Genomic DNA, 20332 nt, shown 5'->3' on the forward strand with positions numbered 1-20332 from the left:
TGTTTGAAAAATCTTTTTATTTTTATTGAACACTATCTAATCGAGCATTCCCATCCATCCGGGGAGCTAAAAATGCAAAATAGCTCTCATTATTTACAAAAATGCACAAAACACATTTCACATTTGGGAATGGAAAAATTTTACATCTTGCTACAGTTTGATCTATATAGCAAGATGTGTGGGTTAAGATTGGGGCGGAGCCAAAATTTTAGTTCAACTGTAATAAGTAAAAATTTACTAATTCAACTATTGTGAAATTTATTGTGTTTCTTACCATTTAAATAAATTAAATAAAAAATAAAAGGCAAAAGTGTTATGAGTCTGTGACAGTATATTAGTAAGAAAGTGAAAAAGTGGGACAAGCCAAGGCTAAAATTTCTTTTGACTTGTTAACTTTGCTGTGTCCAGATCAAAAATAAAAAGATTTTGATATGTCAGGTAACTCCTTGCTCTCTTTGTTACAGTGCCATGTTCTTTTGCTTTTTTTTAAGGAAGGCTGTGTCAATTTTTGGTTCTTTTTACTGAGTGTTGTTTTGTTTTTTTTTTTTTCCTATTAATGAATCAGAGGGGGCAAACTTTTCTCATAGCCTATAGCTAAGAAAGTTTCAGAGGAGTCAGGGGGGCAGTTGCCCTCTTTGGACCCCCCTGGCTCCCGCCCCTTGAGATCATGGTTTTTTTTTTTTTTTGATACTCATGTTAAGCATAGGAAAACTAGCATCCTGTACAAAGATATACAGATTAAAAAAAAAAAAAAGGAAAATAAACGACAATGTCGTACAGTTGATTGAGTTCATACGACATGTCAGTTAACAACTATCTTATAAGTGTTCGAATATACTACAAGTCGTTGGTTCTGGTTTTTTTGCTAATGTGTTGTCGTTTTGCATGAAGTCAGTTACTTAATTAGCCACGTGTACGTATTAGATTGGTTCATGTTTCATCCTAGGTATGGCAAAGTAGCTTTTTCACATCCATGTTTGAGAACTCTATACAATTTAAGCAGCAGGTGCTTTAATAATTCAATGAGCTCTCTGGCCTGACCATGAATCCATCAAAAATTGAGGTTTTATTCAGTTCCAAGACAGATCAAACAGAAAAAAATAAGCATTCAAAACTTCAAAGAATGTTCTCTTCATGTCAAATATTTTGGCATTCCCCTCATCTCTTATTCAAAGGTTATTTTTGGATAAAATTGCTGCAAGGATTAATAAATCATTGTTCCTAGAAATGCTTTTATTCTATAAGCTGGGAAGGAGATATACTTACTGTGGCTTCCGCAAAAACCAGATGCAGTGTAGAAATCATTTATTTTTCTAATGCTCCTCTAAGAGGTTATGGAAGCTGGTTTCTTGGCTGTGTTTGAGGCAGTGTGTAACCTTAGCCTTTGATTGGGATGAAGTTATCAAATAGTATATTGGGCAGCTGAATGGTAAAATTTCTTCTTGGCTTAATAATATTCTCTTATTCATACAAAAAAGAAAAATGATAGTCCTTAAGCTTCTCATATTGAATAAAGCACAAGAAATAAGAAATACAAGAGAAACTAATACATGATTGCTAAAAGAAACAGCAGAGGCGCTAAAAGTCTGATTATTTTGCTCCAAAATTATACAAAATCAAAACCTCAGCAAGCCATGATGGCACTTCCAGATAGAGTCATCGGCCCTCTCTACCTACAATGAAGGAAGAAAATTATCTCTCTAAATGGTTGAGTTGAGAGAAATCATTTCAATGTATGGGAAGAAAATGTTAGACAGTTAAGATTACAAACAAAATAGATCGATGTTATGTGGGGAATGAGGTTTTCCCATAAAAAGTGAGGAATTGAGAAAAAAAAAAAATTGCCTCCCAAAGCTTAAAGCAAGTGTCCATTTTAGTATTGCTACCTAGAGGATTCATTATAATACAAGAAGGGTCAGTTGTCAAATCCCAAACTCAATAAATATTTTTGTTGGAATTGTTATCCAATTAAACGTTAGATAGTTAAATCTTGAGATTACAAACAAGAAAACCATTCCCAGTAAATTAGTTAAACCTTGTAGCCATTAAATTTCCTTGGAGTAATTTAAGCCTATGTCTACATGTAACTCATCAAAGGCTTCTCCAACAAAAGTACCAAGTAGTGCGAGTCCAATGCCAAAAATCTTAACCACTCCAATGGTGGAAATCACCAAATCAAAAATAGCTTAAAGGCCCTTTTGGGGAAAAAAAATTATAATAATAATTGGTTTTGAACAAAAAAAAAATTTGAAGGGTAAGAAAAAGGATTTTTCCTAATCATAGAAAACATTTAGACTCATTCCAAATCATAAGAATAGTACAATAATCATGTTATCAAATTTCCGACATCTATATTTTCAATATTGCAAATAAAATGAACTAATGTGACAGCCACATGGCATTGTGCTGGCTATATGATCCCCCCCCCACCACCCCATAGGTTTGTAGTGGGTATTAGAGCAACTACTGTGTCATAAAACATTTACCTATAAGTTGAAGTCTTTCTTGTTGTATTCTAGGTCCGAGGAACTTTTCTCTAATCAAATGTAGCTGAGCTACAACATCACTAATGTTCATCCTCTAGAAACACCAATATAAAATATCAAAATCAAGCACTCTAGAATTTTGGGACTTCCAATTCAATTTTGATTGTGAATATCATTTGTCCTTGTTTCCATATCTTCTTTTTCCAAACGAAGAGTAGGATCCACAATGTCAGTGGCTCATTCTGGTAAAACTCCTTTTACAAAATCATGAAGGTTCAAGTTATCATTGAACATGTTATTTGTGGGTCTCTTCCACGTGAATGTCTCCAGCAATAGCATACCATAACTATAAATATCACCATTGGTTGACACCTCGTTTCCGGTACCATATTCTGCAATTACACACAACATTTATAATGTGATTGATCTAGCTTCATATTAAATGTTAAGAATATAAAGTGAGAGAGAGAAAGATTGAATAGTTTATAAATTGATGTATATTCTGTGTGTATAACACTGTACAATAAAGAGCTTTATATAGACAGTATGTGTAAAGTACAAATAATAAGAGTATACTATAAGTACAGTATACATAGCTAAGCCCGATGGGTTAGGCTAGACCAAGCTATATACTAACATTAAAAAATGGGAAATATATAATCTCACAAATTGCAAAGGAGCATATAACAAGAAAATGGTTATGCAAAGCGGAAAGTTTTTTTTTTAAAAATGCTCTGTCTTCTACAAGACATTCTTCTTTGAGTTATATTTCATCCTTGAAAATACATTAAGAAATATTGTGAAAAGCTCAAAATTTAAAGTTAAGAAATGGTAAAGTTATTTACCTGGAGGAGCATAACTAATTGTCCCTCTTAATCCGATAGAGCTTGATTGATTAGTGAAACAGTCTTGGGTCGCCTCAAGAAGGAACCTTGCCAAGCAAAAGTCCCCCACATGTCCCATCATTTCATCTTCGAGAAGCACATTGCTAGACTTGAGGTCGCAATGAACAATTGGTGTGTGGCAATGATGATGAAGATATTCCAATGCATTTGCAACATCAATGGCAATATTAAGTCTTTGAAGAAGATTCAAATTCCTTTGTTCCATAGGAGACTCATTTGTTCTTGAAATTGGATGCAACCACTCATCTTGGTTGCCATTACTCATGAACTCATATACCAATGCTTTGAAATCGTGACCTTGATAGTCAACACCTGAACATGTTTAAGTACGTTTTCAAGATTTCGATGTCTAATATTTCGCAAAGCCTCACATTCAGAAATGAAACTCTTGGCAGCTCCATGGTGTAAAAGATTGAGCACCCTGACAGCAACTATATGTCTATCTTGATCAAGATTTCCTCTATGCACAGATTCAAAACTTCAATTAAATTAGTAGAGGAAAGGCATTTGTAGCTTTTAGGAGACTTTGGTAAGATACATTCAAAAGTAAATTTTGTGAATTATTTAAAGTACTTTCTCTTCTCTTTCTTTTGAAAGAGAAGAGAAGTAGAAATGAAACCACCAAAGTTACTCCAAAAATTCCAGAAAGTATAGAAACAATTAGCTTCAAGGAATGAGTCAATTTCCTCTTCTTGGATTTATTGTATTTGCATACAAGAAGCTTGAACTTTGGCACTCCTCCACATAGCTCAGTGTTTCCCTTAATTGAAGTTGCACTTGTGTTCCTAACAACTTCCTCTATTGGTACCTCACCCTTAAAATGGTTATAAGACAAATTCAATAACGGCAAGAAGATAAAGCTCTCCAAAAATTTTGGAATATTATCAAAGAAATTGTTTTTAGAAAGATCTAAAATTTGAAGGCTCCTTAATGATTCCAAAGATGAAGGAATGACCCCTTGGAAGAAGTTTCTTCTCATTGCAAGAATTTAAAGTTTTACACAACTACCAATATTCCCAGGAATTTTACCAAATATCATGTTTTCAGTAATTTTCAACTCTTGTAGATTTATGAAATTTCCTACTTCTGTGGGAAGGACACTAGTAAATTTATTGGCTGACAAATCCAGAAAAATTATTGAGAATGAGAGACTAAAGACTTGATATGATATGATATGGTACCATTGAGATTGTTACTTGCAAGATTCATATCAATCATATTTTGACACTTGCCAAGACTCAAAGGGATGCTTCCTTGAAGATTATTATCGTCTAAATGCAAGTTTATCAAAAGAGTTAAATTTCCAAAAGAGAAAGGAATGTTACCAAAGAAATTATTTTGAGATAAAGCCAAATATTGTAACCTTCGAAGTTTTCTAATTTTAGAAGGAATATTACCTAATAATTTACTATTCCACATCTCTAACATCTCCAAATTGATCAGATTTCCTATCCCAAGGTGAATGTTCCCATATATTTTATTATTATGTAGACTCAATATGGTGAGAGTAGTTGAGAAATTGACAATGCACTTGGGCAACTCTCTCCCAACGTTATTTGCTTGTATCTGCTCTACCTTGAGATATGTGGTATTTGTCAAAGAACAGAGAAAACTGAAGTCATTTGCCCCTCCATTTCCAAGCTTTTTGTAGGCCATGACAAGAGTTGAAACTTTGTTTAAATTCTCCAAAGAAGGAGCTTTTCCTCTTAGTTTATTTCCAAAAAATTCAAGTATTTTTAGATTTGGAGCATTAGATATTGAAATAGGGATAGGTCCAGTAAATTGGTTGTTGATAATGCTTAATAGTTCAATATTTGGTAGGGTGATACCTATATCTGATGGAAGATGCCCTTGGATTTGGTTGACTCCTACATCAAACGTTTTTTACGAAGACAAATTGAAGATTGAGGGATGAATTCTTCTAGAAAACCTATTTACACCAAAAAAATGTAAGTTTCGTCAGTTGGCCAAAAGAAGTAGGGATACTCCCACCCAAGTTATTAAAAATTGTACCATACATTTCTAGAGAGGATAAGTTGCCGAAAGAAGGTGGGATACTTCATGTCAAATTGTTTTTTTCAAAAGAAAAGAATTGGAGATTTGACAAAGTGCCAAGAGTTGCAGGGATTTCCCTATCCAAAAGGTTGCAACCAAAATTAATGTATTTGAGGTTGGTGCATTGGGATAAATTTCTTGGAATTTTGCCACTAAGTGTGTTATTGTACAAATGTAGAATTTGCAATTTGCGTAAAAAGTCAATTTCTGAAGAAATTTCATTATCAAAGCTGTTGTTTGAGTGTTAGATTCTTCAAAAAACTTAAATTACCAACATGTGGTGATATAGAGCCTACCAGTTTCGAAAATGGAAAATTCAACACAGTGACCCTCTGATGTCAGGGACCACAGGTGACCCCTCACCATTGACAAAAATGGATGCTGTCATTCCAAGAGCTCATAATCTGGGGAGGATCATCAGTGATCTTGGCTTTGAACTCAAGCAACGCTAACCGTTCTGTCTCATTATTCCCGCCAACAACAGAGGTGACTAACAAGCCCCACCACAAGACAAGAAGGATAAAAGCATGCATGTAAAAAGATGAGGATGATGAAGCTGAACTCATGTCGTAAAGCCCCATTCCCAGTCACGTAGCTTGGTACAAAATCTTTTATGTTTTTTGCTAAGAGCTACAATTGGGTGTCTTTTGTGAAAACAGTCTAGGTTTGATTTCGCTGCTTTGGTACTCAGGGAAAAGCACATATTTATAATAAGGGACTTGAGGGATTACAGAAATTTTTTTTAATTTTTTTTTTCTACCTATTTTCTTTTTTCCCCCTCCACTTAATAAGGGGCATTTGACAATAAAACAAAAGGTAGGAAACTTCCCCTATCGACCTCATTCAATATTAGACAAATGTTTTTTTTTTTTTTCAGACTCTTCCTCTTTTTTTTTTGAAAGTGAATTATGATAAATTTACTTTAAATTGAATTTTCTTATTATATCCTCTATATTTGCAAAATTTTAAGAAAATCAAATATCGATTGTTATGTCATCAAGCAAATATCTAAATTAATATTTTTGTAGTTTTAAATTATGTATAAAAAATAAGTTTATAGATCAAATAATAAATAATATTAAATTTGAATGAAGTTTAACATGCATGTTAAGAATATAAAGAACATTTAATCCAATTGTTAGATTTTCAAAATATGCAGTTATGTTAATTTTTTAGTGAGAGTTTAAAGCATTTTTCTCTAAACTAGTTTGAAAAGAAACTTTGTCCATCAATATTTATCAAAACTTGTAACCCTACTCAATTTTAGAACTTAGAAGTCAAATGTACGAAATACTATGTTCCACTTAATTTTCTTTTTACAGGTAACTTTATAATTTGTTGAAGTGGGGGATTAAAAATAATAGAAAAATCGTGGTCATTCATCTTAAATGTTATAAAAAGTGATGGATCACTTGTAGTAGATCATTTCATCATGTGGTAAAATTGTGTGAGATTGCAAATTGGGTGGGTTTTAAATTTACTGAAAAATATAGTTATTATACATACGATTTATTTGGTTTTTATGTGTAAGAGAGTTTTTTTTTTCCTTTGCTTATTAAGAAAAGGTGGAATAGTGGGAACAATTCACACCACCACATATTCATTGCCAATGATATTCCAATGAATCCAATACATCGTATTAAGAAATTTCTAACGTAGCAGGAAAAAAAATGATGCTTCAATTCTAAAGTAATTATCATTTTGATTTTTTTAATAGGAATAGATTTGAATTCTGAATATTTTAATTGAAAATAACAAAAGATTCTAAAAAGTGGTGAATTTTATTTTCATAGCATAGTGACTCAAAATTACGTGATGTTCAAAAAATAAGAAAATAATATAGACTACATGATACTAATTGTAGTATTTTAGACCTAATTTCATCCCTAATATATTGGGTGCTCTTCTGTGAAAACAGAGGGTTTGATTTCACTGCTTAAGTGCTCAAATTAAAGCACATGTATAATTAAGAAGGTAGCGAAGGACAAACCACTTGGGAACTTGAGTGATGTGGTACACATCATACCTAATCCAAAAGATTAGGAGGACTGGATGGATTATAGTGATTTCTTTCTTTTCATGTTTTTTTTTTCTTCTCTTGACAAGGGACATTTGATTATAAAACAAAGTGGATGAGCCTTCCTATCTACCTCGTTCAATATTTTCTAAAGCTTGTAACCCTGCTCAAGTCTAAAAGTCAAACATACCAAATGTGAGGTTGACACTAATTTTTATAACTTGTTAAAGTAGTTGATTGTAAGTAGTAAAAAAAAGTGGTAATTTTATGTAAAAAGTGGATAAAAAGTATCTATCACTCATAGTGTACAGCTTCCCTATACTGCAAAATTGTGTATGAAATTGATGTGTCTTAGATTTATAGAAATAGTTATGGGACATATATATTTATTTGGCTTTTATGTGTAAGAATAATCTGATCCGCCATCGTCAGATTACACAAGGTCACCTTACTAACTATGAAAGTGAATGAGGCAAAGTGCACAATTGACCCTTGACCCTTGTGACTAAAAATGGTCCCATATACACGGGGTCGTGCTCTAATTCTACAAGACGTGCATGACGGATTGACGGGTCTCTCAAGTCCCACATTGATTATTCTACATTTTCATTGCCTACAATAGAAGGAAGAAATTTCTAACATAGGAGGAAAGATATTAATGCTCCAATTGATTATTATCGGCAGATGGGGGAAGTCAGGAATTTTTACTTGTGTGACAACTCTTAATTTAAAAGCTATATCTTAAAAAATGTTTAATAGTTATAAATATTATAAAGGATTTCTAAAAACTTTTGAGCCCTCATACTCTTGATGGTAATTCCACGTCTATTGGCAGGGACAAAAATTAAGCAGAAGTGGAGGCTCATTAGGACTTGGGCTAGGTTTCCGATAAGAAACCCATTCACTTTTCTAAGAGAGGCCCAATTTCTTGAAAACATAACTCCGTTACTTTTAAATTTTTTTATTTTTATTTTTACAAACCCCATCGCTTCTTCCAAAACAAAACCCTAACTAAACACATTTATTATTTTTCCCCCCTAAAAACTAATGGCCTATGACTTTAAGCATGCTTTGTATATAAATTTGACTTTGCTTAATCACTTGCATAGTAGGATTTTTTTTTTTTTAAATAGTTACAACGGATGAAAGATCTAGACTCTAGATATGTTCATTGAATACAAGTATACAACAAAAGATGCCAATAAACAGTGAATTTTATTTTCATGGCATTGTGACCCAAATTTATGTGACGTTCACCAAATAAGAAAATAATAAAGATAATATGATACTAATCGTGATACCAACTTTCCATACAAAATAATTAATAAAATAATGAAACCAACTTTAGTGAGAACATTACATAGTTTTGGGCCATTATGCCATTAAAATAAAATTCACCATAGTTTTGGGATATATAGTTGGGGCTAGGGGATTTACTGTGTAGTCGTTTTGTTTAAAGTCAATTAGGCTTGATTTTTACTATAATTTTGAGGATTTGGGGGTTTGATGATGATATTCCTGATTCCTTATTAGTTGAGCTGCAAGGTGAATGTGCTTTTAAGCTCTGAAGCGCCGATGCGACAAAATGGGTGCCGCACTTGCATTGGACTTGCGGCGACGCTCCTCTGATGCGCCAATTTGCTTTTTTTTTTTTTTTTTTTCGATTCGTGTTGACACGTGCCAATTTGAGATGATATGGGCCGATTCGTCGCCGATTCCGGTTGAAATTTACCGAAACCAGCCGATATTGGCCGAAATTGGCTGAAATCATGGCCAAAATACATGTAAAAAAAAAACTTATGGGTTATATTCTAATTTATGAATATCATATTTTAGTTATTATCTACTATTACTCTTAAATTGGTATATATTTACAATTATATGAAAAAATATGCTTAGTAATATATAGAAAATATAAATAAAATTATTTTTAATAATTTTTTAATCGCCGCACTCCACACCCTACTTTTTCAAAAATTGCCGAGCCCCGTACCTGCACCCAAATCCGGAAATGCACCCCTGCTTCATAGTTTTTAAGGTTACTATTGAGAACCCATGGAAGCACAACAAATGCTCGCATAGAAAGGTGTATGGCCATTATTTTCTACATACCTTAAAAAGCCAGTTAAGGTTATGATACCAAAGAATGGTGGTCGACCAAGTACCTCTTCACAGTCTTCAAACACTGAGAACACAAAGAAGAAAAAAAAAGTTGAAAATTGCATTGTTGTTGTTTTGGATTATATTTGTAATCGTTCTCATTTCATTAGATTCAACACAAAAGCATCGGATTATAGATATTTACTCATTTTCCAAACATAAAGGGAGAAATTGGTAAGTTTCAAAAATAAATGTGGAAATTATGAACTATTCCAAACATAAAGGGAGAAAGTACTTTTTTCCCAATTATAAATATCTAGATAATCATATAATACCTAAAATTATAAAATATTATATAAGAGAAATATAAAAATAAATAAATAATAATATAATTCTAAATGAACTTAATTTTTAAATATATGTAAGTTGCATTATGTTAAATTTAACAACCTTATTTATACTAATTTTCTCATTTTCGGTAATTTACGCCTCAAACAACAATTTTAATAGGTGCTAACCAAACAATCTGATTATTGAAACAAAACTATTTAACAACCTTCATTAAAGGTTCTAGCTTTTTCAAAAAGTCCATTTTCACCAAGCAATTATTAAAATCACCATTTAAATAATAAATCCCAGCCAAAATCACCCTTAAACTTGGTTATATACTTAACAATTATTAAATATAAAAAATGATACACCCACAAGGCCACAACACTACACTTCTCATGGTCCGTTTGGATTAAGAAGGAGAGAGAAAAAAAGTAGAGTAGAGTACAGTATATTTAAACCAAAATTAGTCTATTTTCAGCGAAATCTATTTAATCCAAATGGGCTCTTAGTACGGAAATCTGAGATTTCATAAGTTAGTTTAAGGAGAGGCTATTGTAAATTGTCTCTACTTAGAAGATATGCATAAGGTGTCTCAAGTTTCAACAAGTTGGCTCTAAAGTATTTTTCACTAATGTTAAATGAAGGCGTGAGAGTTGAGACCATAAACAGTTGCATGCGTGAGTATTCAAGACAAGCAAAGATACTTTACTTATATGGTAAGCCCGAATCATTCGCTTTGGGATCTGCTAGAAACAATATGTACAAGGCCCAATACAACTAGATCGCAGAATGATTTGGACCCAAAATATCATAAGTTACATGAATAGAATTGGTGGGCAAATATGGTGGTCCCTTATTGAGATTAATGATAAGATATATAAAAGTGTTAAATAATTTGGCATTGAACAATGTTCTCTTGTAGATCATTTTGGATTAACTTTTTTTTTTTTTTTTTCTACAAAGTTGAAAAATGTACCTTTGTACCTAAATAATTTGAAGTTTTAATAAGCTAAATTAAAAAAGAAGGAAAAAAAAAAAGCTAACGAAATTAAGTAAATCCACACACTCTTATGTGGCGTTTGGTACGGGATAATGTTTTAGGATTCCCAGTAATGTTTAAAGATTCTCATGTTTGGTTGCAAATCACACTAAGAAATCAGATGACAGGGGAATCTAGATTCCCCTCTCAGTAGGAATGTGGATTCCCTTTAAAACAGGTGGGAATCCAGATTCCCAAGCTTAAAGGAAATTTTATTTTTTATAGATTGACAATTTTAACCCTTTTCATTATCATTTAATCAATTAAGATAAAATATAAAACAAATTATTATGGATTAAACTCTTTTAAAATTATTATTAAGAATAAAAGCATTTGAGAATTTAAATAGTTATTTTTGTATTATACCTGTCATTTTAAAATGTTAGATTATAATTTTAATTAATTTTTCATAATTAATTGTTTATATTTGGTTTTTCATTATTTATTTAGAGGAAGATTTTTTTTAAGGACTTTGTAGTTCACGTTCAAATCTAAGGATAGAATAGGAAAAATAAATAATTCATTTAAAATTCTTGGAAATAAACCAAACATTATCATCTCACATTCTTAGGAATCTTAAGACATTCCCAATGAAACCAAACATAGGAATAACGACATTTTTAGGAATGAGTCCTAGGAATCACATTCCTAGAAATCACATTCCTAGGAATCTAGATGCCAAGAGTAATGTGAATTTCTACGTACCAAACGCCACATTATAATATTCTTTTGAAATGACGTCACTGAATACTATTGTTTTGGTTGAAGCCTAGTTCCATTGTTTCCGTAGGAAATTAAGGGGGGGAAAGTGGTAGAGAAAACTCTGTACCAATTTATGCGATGTTATAAATCTCATGATTCAAATTCAATATTACAAATGTAAAATTGTATTCGGTTTCACATTATTTATTTATTTATTTAATTTGATAGTTACTTTGAGGTATGGGAGATTTGAATTTTAAACGTCATGAACACACTAGGAAGTGCCAACTAGTTGAACTACAAAATTATTGACAAAATAAAATTTTAACCATAAAATAGACTTTAAAAATAAAGGCCATGGGATAAAAAAAAAATTAATAGTTATGACATACTAAGATGTGCCAATTATTTGAACTACAAAAAAATGAAGAACATAGTCATGACTTATGAGCATGAAAAACATTGAGTAGCATGGTTTTAAAAACTGAACCGGTCAATGAACCGATTTTGCACTCGGTTTTGGGCGGTTTTATTAGATCGGACTAGTACCCAATTCTTAGTTGAATTGGTCGGACCGGTTGGTCCGGTCCGGTTTTTAAAACCATATTGAGTAGTGCCAATTGATTTTTTTTAAGAGAGTTTCAACTTATAGCGTCTGCTCTTAATCATAGCTCTTTACCATCTCATCAAACCACGACACCAATCGGTTTTTTGTGCAGGCAGGAATTGAACTCTAGATCTTTTATTCAACTATCAGATATGCATTGCTTTTGCTTGTACTTATATTAAAAAAATGGAGAACACTATCATGACTTATGAGCATGACAAACGTTGAGTAGTGCCATTTTTTTTTTTGATGGCCGGTGCCAATTATTATTATTATTTTTTAGATAGTTTCAACTTATGATGTCCGCTCCTGATGATAACTTTTTATCATTTCATTCAACCTTCATTTCGTATTCAGTATCTTGGCTATTTTGATTCCGTCCACCTCCGTTCAGATTGTGCCATTACATACTACAGACTACAAAGTCTACAATATTTTGATTTGTTTTCCTACTGTTCAATTTTCAATTCGAGAAAAAAAAAATATATTATTTGCGAAAAAAGGTGTTTAAACATATAAGACATCTATATCTATATCTTTATAATATCTAAAAACTGAAATGTAATATTTATTATTACTACACTCCTATTGAGCCATATTAGTGTAACATTTCAGTCCATTAACTCCAATTCGGTCTATTTCAGTTTACTTCAGTTCAATCTGGTCCACTTAGATCCAGTTCGGTCTATTTTGGTTTAATTCAGTCCTTTAGGTCCATTTCTGTCGACTTAAGTCCACTTTAGTTCATTCGGTCTAGATCCTTCCATTTCAGTTTACGTTAATCCAGTACAGTCCATTTTGGTCCATCTTGGGTTTAATTCGGTCCATTTTGGTTTACTTTGATCTATTCGGTCCATTATGCTCTCTCTCTCTCTCTCTCTCTCAAAAATTTAGGTTGTTGAATTTTTATGTTTTTTAATGCCTCTACTTTGGGTTGGTTTGGTCTTGTGTTTTTTGAGTTCCATGTCATCCTCTCTCTCTCTCCCCCTTATAATTTTAATTTGACTTTTGTTTGATTTAATCATTAGTTTGGAAGTGAGAATTTGAGGCCATATCAAAACACAATCTATACGGCTATATATTTGACTGTGCCAATCAATTATTTGAGTAATGTCAATAATTATATGATAAGTTTTTATTATTTTGATTCGTGATAATTTCCTTAAATTAATAAGATATTAATTTGTACCTTAAAAACTTTAGTGGTATCAAAAGAAATTATGAAAATATAATGCATAATAACAATAGTTTGAAAAAAATAGACACCTAAAATAGAATAATATCAATCAAAACACTAAAAATAATAAAATTATATATTTGTAAAAATAGAGAGATTAAAATTACATTTAGAACTTGCTTAATTTTTAGGGAATTAAAATTATCTACAATAAAATTTAGAAAGTAAATTATACATCATACTATATCTCAAAATAATTATATATGTGTGGGTTTGCGACTATTTATTGTTTAAAAGAATTAGCCTAAACTTAAAAAAAAAAAAAAAAAAAAATTTATTTCTTCTCTTTTCCTCATAATCCTGTATGTCTCCACCACTTCATGTCACTACATTTTTAAGAATGCATCATATATTTGTACGATATTCCTGAATCTTCTCATATTGGAATTCATTTTCTACATGAAACTTCGGCCATAACAAGGTAATCAAAAGTAAATTACAAACACGGAGATATAATTGAACAAGAAAACAATGACAAATACAAGAGAAACTAATAAGTGATTGTCTAATTATTTTGTTACAAGATTATACAAAAATCAAAACCTCATCAAGTCATTAGGCACTTCCCGATGGAGTCACTGGCCTTCTGTACCTACAATGAAGGAAGACAATTACGTCTCTAAATCTTTGAAAGAAAATGGTTTGGATTTTATAATAGATCGATGTTATGTGGTGAATGAGGTTTACCTTTTTTTTTTTTTGGAGAACCATGATAGAAATTTTATTGAACTTTAAGAAACAACAATTGTTTTACACCAGTTTTGCCTTGGGCACCTGAGCCACTTAGCATTACAAAACATCAAAAAAGGTAAAGCCTAGTCTAGGACATAACAGCACCACTCTAAAAGAGTGAGGAAGAGGATTCATAATAATGCAAGAAGGTAAGTCCAGTGCCAAAAATGGTGGAAATCACCAAATCAAAAATAGCTTAAATGCCCTATTGGAAAAAATTTTGGTTTTCAACGAAAAATTTGAAGGGGAGAAAAAAAGAGTTTTCTTGAATCATAGAAAACAATTAGATTTATTCTTACTTATATGATTGTTATCAAATTTACGACATCTATATTATCATTATTTATGAATATAAGGTACTAATGTGAAAATCACATGGCGTTGGCTATAAAATCCTCCTCCCCCGGTCCCCCTAAAGGTTTGTAGTGGGTGCTAGAGCAAGTACTATCATAAAAAATTTACCTTTCAGTTGAACTCTTTCTTTGCGTATTTAAGTTCTGAGGAGCTTTTCTCTAATCAAATTTAGCTGAGCTACAACATCACTGACGTTCATCCTTTCCCTTGGGAATTCCATAGGACAAGAAACTCCAATTTTAAATATCAAATCAAGCACTATAAAATTTTGGGACATCCAATTCGATTTTGACTGAGTAACATTTGTCCTTGTTTCAGTATCTTCTTTTTCCAAATGAAGAGTAGGGTCCACAATGTCAATAACTCGTTCGGGCAAAACTCCTTTCACAAAATCAGGAAGGTTCAAGTTATCTTTGAACATGTTATCTGTGGATGTTTTTCCTGTGAACATCTCCAATAATAATATACCATAACTGTAGATATCACCATTGGTTGAGACCTTGTTTCCCATACCATACTCTACAATTGCAAATAACATATATTATTTGATTGATCTAGTTCCATATTAAAAAACAAGGCAAAACATATAATCTAACAAGTTATGCAGCATATAATAGGAAAAATATTATGACATGCAGAAAAGCTTTTTAAAGACATTCTCAATCTTGTGCAAGACATTCTTATTTGAGTTATATTTTATCCTTGAAAGTATATTAAGAAATATTGTGAAAAAACATAAATTAAAGTAAAGAAATGGTAAAGTTATTTACTTGGAGGAGCATAACCAATTGTCCCTCTTAATCCGATATAGTTTGATTGATTAGTGAAACAGTCTTGAGTGGTCTCAAGAAGGAACCTTGCCAAGCCAAAGTCCTGCACATGTTTGATCATTTCATCATCAAGAAGAACATTGCTAGGCTTGAGGTCGCAATGAACAATTGTTGTATGACAATGATGATGAAGATATTCTAATGCATTTGCAATATCAATGGCAATATTTATTCTTTGAAGAAGATTCAAATTCCTTTTTTCCAAAGCAGCCTCATTTGTTCAATCAATTGGATGCAACCACTCATCTAGGTTGCTATTACTCATATACTCATATACCAATGCTTTGAAATCATGACCTTGATAGTCAACACTTGAACATGTTGTGAGTACTTGTACAAGATTTCGATGTCTAATATTTCGCAAAGCATCACATTCAGCAATGAAACTCTTGGAAGCTCCACAAGATGCAAAAGGTTGAGCACCTTGACAGTAGCTATGTCTATCCTGATCAAGAATCCCTCTATACACAGATCCAATACTTCCCACACCAATTAAATTAGTGGAGGAGAATGCATCTATAGCTTTTAGAAGACTTTGGTAAGATACATTTAAAAGTAAATTTTGTGAATTATTTAAAATACTCTCTCTCCTCTTTCTTTTAAAAGAGAAGAAAAGTAGAAGTGAAATCACCAAAGTTGCTCCTAAAAGCGCAGAAGTATAGAGATTATTAGTCAACTTCCTTTTCTTGGACATGTTGTATTTGCAAAGAGGAAGCTTGAACTTAGGCACACCTTCACATAGCTCAATATTTCCCTTAATTGAAGTTGCACTTGTGTTCTTGAAAACTCCCCCTGTTGGTACCTCACCCTCAAAATGATTATATGACAAATTCAATATCTGCAGGAAGTCAAAGAGCTCCAAAAATCTTGGAATGTTGCCAGATAAATCGTTGTTGGAAAGGTCTAACTCTTTGAGGCCTCTTAATGATTCCAAAGATGAAGGAATGATCCATTGGAAGAAGTTTCGACTCATGGATAGAAATTCTAGTTTTACACAGCTATCAAGACTTGTTGGAATTTCACCAAACATGTTTTTAGATATATCCAAGTATTCCGAATTTTTGAATTTCCTACTTCCATGGGTAGGACCCCTGTAAATTTGTTGTTTGACAAGTCTAGACCAATCGGTGAGAATGAGAGACCAATGACTTGAGATGATATGATACCACTAAGGTTATTAATACGAAGATTCAAATACACCACATCTTGACACTTTCCTAGACTTAAAGGGATACTTCCTTCAAGATTATTCTCATTTAAATACAAATTTGTCAAAATTGATAAATTTCCCAAAGAGGATGGCACGTTCCCAAAGAAATTGTTTTGAGATAAAGCCAAATATTGTAACTTATGAAGCTTTCCAATTTTAAAGGGCATTTTACCTGATAATCTATTGTTCCACATCTCTAGTGTCTCCAAGTTGATTAGATTTCCTATCCCAGTAGGAAAGTTTCCAAATATTTTATTATTATCTAGATTCAATATGGTGAGAGTAGTTGAGAAATTGACAATGCATTTGGGCAACTCTCACCCAAAGTTATTTACTTGTATTTGCAATTTTGTGAGATAGGTGGCATTTGTCAGAGAACAAAGAAAACTCAAGTCTTTACCCCTCCAATTCCAAGATGGTTAAGCCAAATGAGAAAAGATAAAATTCCATTTAGCTTCTCCAACGACGGAACAATTCCAACTAGTTTATTTCCGTTCAATTGAAGTTTTACTAGATTTGAGGCATTAGATATTAAAATTGGGATAGATCCAGAAAATTGATTGTTGCAAATAATAAATACCTCAATATTCAGTAGAGTGATTCCTATGTCTATAGGAAGATGCCCCTGGATTTGGTTGAATCCTACATCAAAGCTTATTAATGAAGACAGATTGAAAATTGAGGGAGGAATCGTACCAGACAACATATTTGAACTCATACCAATAAAAGTAAGTTTGGTCAATTGGCCAAAACAATGGCGGCTTTAGGAAATTTTTTTAGAGTGGTCACTAAGAAATTTAAATGATATAAAATCAAAGAAAGTGATAACTTGAATATTTGTTGCAACTATGAATCGAGTCACTAAAGAGAGCAAAATTGTTGTAATTGCAAAGTCAAAAAGAATATAATTGTCATCACCATCAAGGAGACAACTACAATATTTTTCTTGGTACCAATTTTTAGGGGAAAATGAAATTAGAAATTATTTTTATTGAATAGGTTGAACAAGCTACAAATTTGAATATTTAGCAATTTTTATCTTTTTGTTTTATAATAGGCTTTTTGTTGAATAATATCATCACTTGATGTTGTTCGGTCTTGCCTTATTTTTGTTTGATTTATGTTTGTTGTTATTTAGGCTAATATTTATTGTTGTTATTTAAGATTTTTCTTTTTAATTTTATATAAGGGATTAAGAATTATTTTTGTGGGGCAGAATTAATTTTGGAGTAATGCTACATTTGCAATATTTTTACAATAAATCTTATGCAAAAAGCTGTTATTAGTGAGTAAAAAAATAATATCATTATTGAACCCAAATTAGAATTAGTAACAATCTACCACATTGGATTTGTTGTAAAAGTATTATGAAAATGTTGTGAATGTAGCATTATTATTATTTTTGTTGAACTTCACTTTTTGTAACTCTCAAGTCAGGGTGTTCAATATTTTTATTAGGATAGTCACAATAGATTAGTTTAACATATAATAATATTTTGGCAAGTGTATATATGCATTTTTTTGCAAGTTAGGGTGGTCCTGTGACCACCCTAACTTGAATGTAGAGCCGCCAGTGGCCAAAAGAATCAGGGATACTCCCAACCAAGTATTATAAAGTGTAGCAAACAATTCTAGAGAGGATAAGTTTCCCAAAGAAGGTGGGATACTTCCAATCATATTATTTTTCTGAATGGCAAAGTATTGGAGCTTTGTCAAGGTACCAAGGTTCGCGGGGATTAATTTCTCCGGACAAATCATTAAAACCAACACGCAAAACAATGATGTTGGTGCAGTTGGATAAATTGCTAGGAATTTTACCACTAAGTGTGTTATTTTGCAATTGTAGAATTGAATTCTTTGCAAATGCCCAAGTTCAAGAGGGATTTCATTATGAAAGCTGTTGTTTTGGAGGGTTAGATTCCTCAAAAAACTTAAATTTCCAATATATGGTGAAATGGAGCCTACCAGTTTCAAAGATTGCAAGTCTAACACAGTGACTCTCTGATGTCGGCGACCACAAGTTACTCCTTGCCATTGGCAAAAGTGGATGCTGTCATTCCAAGAGCTCAAAGCGCCAAGAGGGTCATGAATGATCTTGGCTTTGAACTCAAGCAACGCCGAGCGGTCTGTCTCATTATTCCCACCAATCACAGAGGTTACTAGCAAGCCAGACCACAAGAGAAGAATAAAAACATTGACACAAAAAGATGAGGTTGGTGGAGCTAAACTCATGCGGTAAAGCGCCATGCAATTTGGTACACTTTTTTTCTTCTTTTTTGGCTAAGAAATACAACTGGGTGTTGTTTGGTTTAAACAGAGGGATTGATTTCACTTCTACTTAGGTGCTCAGGGAAAAGCACAATTATAAAGATGGTAGAGATGATCGTGACAGGATAGAAATTGATGAAGAGTCATCTATGTGTTCTTCATCGAACCTGTAGTAATCAAGGGAAGTGTCGTGAAGAGAACGTAATTGACATAAATTTAGCAAGTGGTAGGAAAGTCATGAGAGTGTGATTGAATATATGCTGTCTATGATGCCAACTGCCGCGTATAGAGATAAGAGAGACCGTATCAATTATATTTAACGAGATTGAAAACTGGGAAGAAAAACAAACGACAGGTGAATAAACAAGAGAGACCGTATTAACAGTCTCATATTCAACAATGACACTTTTGGAAGCTTTATGGCTCAAAGGTTGAGCACCTTGACGGCAATCTTATGTCTCTCTTGATCAAGAATTTCTCTATACACAAATCCAAAATTAATCCACACAATTAAATTTCCTTAATACTTTTTTTACTTTTTAAAGAGTAGAGTTGTAAAAATGGCATCACCAAAGTTATTAACTTTAAGGAAAATTGCCCCTTCGTGGATTTATTGCAATATATGCATACAAGAATCTCAAATTTAGGCATGCTTCCATAGAGCTTACTATTTCCCTTATTAAAGTTGTGTTTTTGAAAACTTCAATCGTCCAATAGTAGGACTTGGAATTTGTGCAATGCATGGAAAATCTTTGGAGAGAGTCTCAAAACTCTTATGATGAAGGAATGTATATGAAATTCTCAGATTTGTGAAATGGAAAAGTTGTGAAAAATATGCATCAAAGAAAATAATCCTACAAGAAAATATTTACATGATTCTACAATTTGCTTACGTCCAATAGACTAAGGCTCATGAAAAATCCCATTAAAAACCGTAGCACTTTTATATCAAGTTGAATCATAATTCAAATTAAACACAAATAGGCTCTACAAATTCCAACAAAAGAAACATCTGACACCTAGTAAGTAAATAGAGAGAGAACAAAAAATTGGAGAGGAACCCCGATCCCAAATTTACAAAAATTTGTTTCCTTTTCAAAAGAATTCTCATCCTTTCCTACCTTTTAGTGTTCTACTTCTACTAGACATGCATGATGGATTAACGGGTTCTCGCAAGTCCCCCTTTTTTTTAGATAGTTGTAATATGTTGCTAATCTCGTAACTCGATCTTTTTCTTCCTTAAACTCCAAATACTTTGTACATAGAGAGGTGTCAATTAAGACACAAAACTCTTGGCAAGTCCCATATTAATTGTTCTACATTTTCATTGCCTACGATATTCCAATCCATTCTATTCCAAGAAATTTTTAACATAGCCGGACAAACTAATTTTAAGACTATTAATTCATAGTTCTCATCTGCTTTATCCAAACCCACCACAAGGTTGTTTAAGAATA

The 20332-nt window shown here is 32.3% G+C and overlaps 1 pseudogene; it reads right to left on the bottom strand.

The window, feature by feature from the left end:
* Nucleotides 1-2723: 2723 nt before the first annotated feature.
* Nucleotides 2724-18854, bottom strand: LOC142616843 (putative LRR receptor-like serine/threonine-protein kinase At3g47570; annotated as a pseudogene).
* Between the last annotated feature and the right edge of the window lie 1478 nt (nucleotides 18855-20332).

This window comes from Castanea sativa, chromosome 11 (genome assembly GCF_040712315.1).
Source record: "Castanea sativa cultivar Marrone di Chiusa Pesio chromosome 11, ASM4071231v1".
NCBI lineage: Eukaryota > Viridiplantae > Streptophyta > Magnoliopsida > Fagales > Fagaceae > Castanea > Castanea sativa.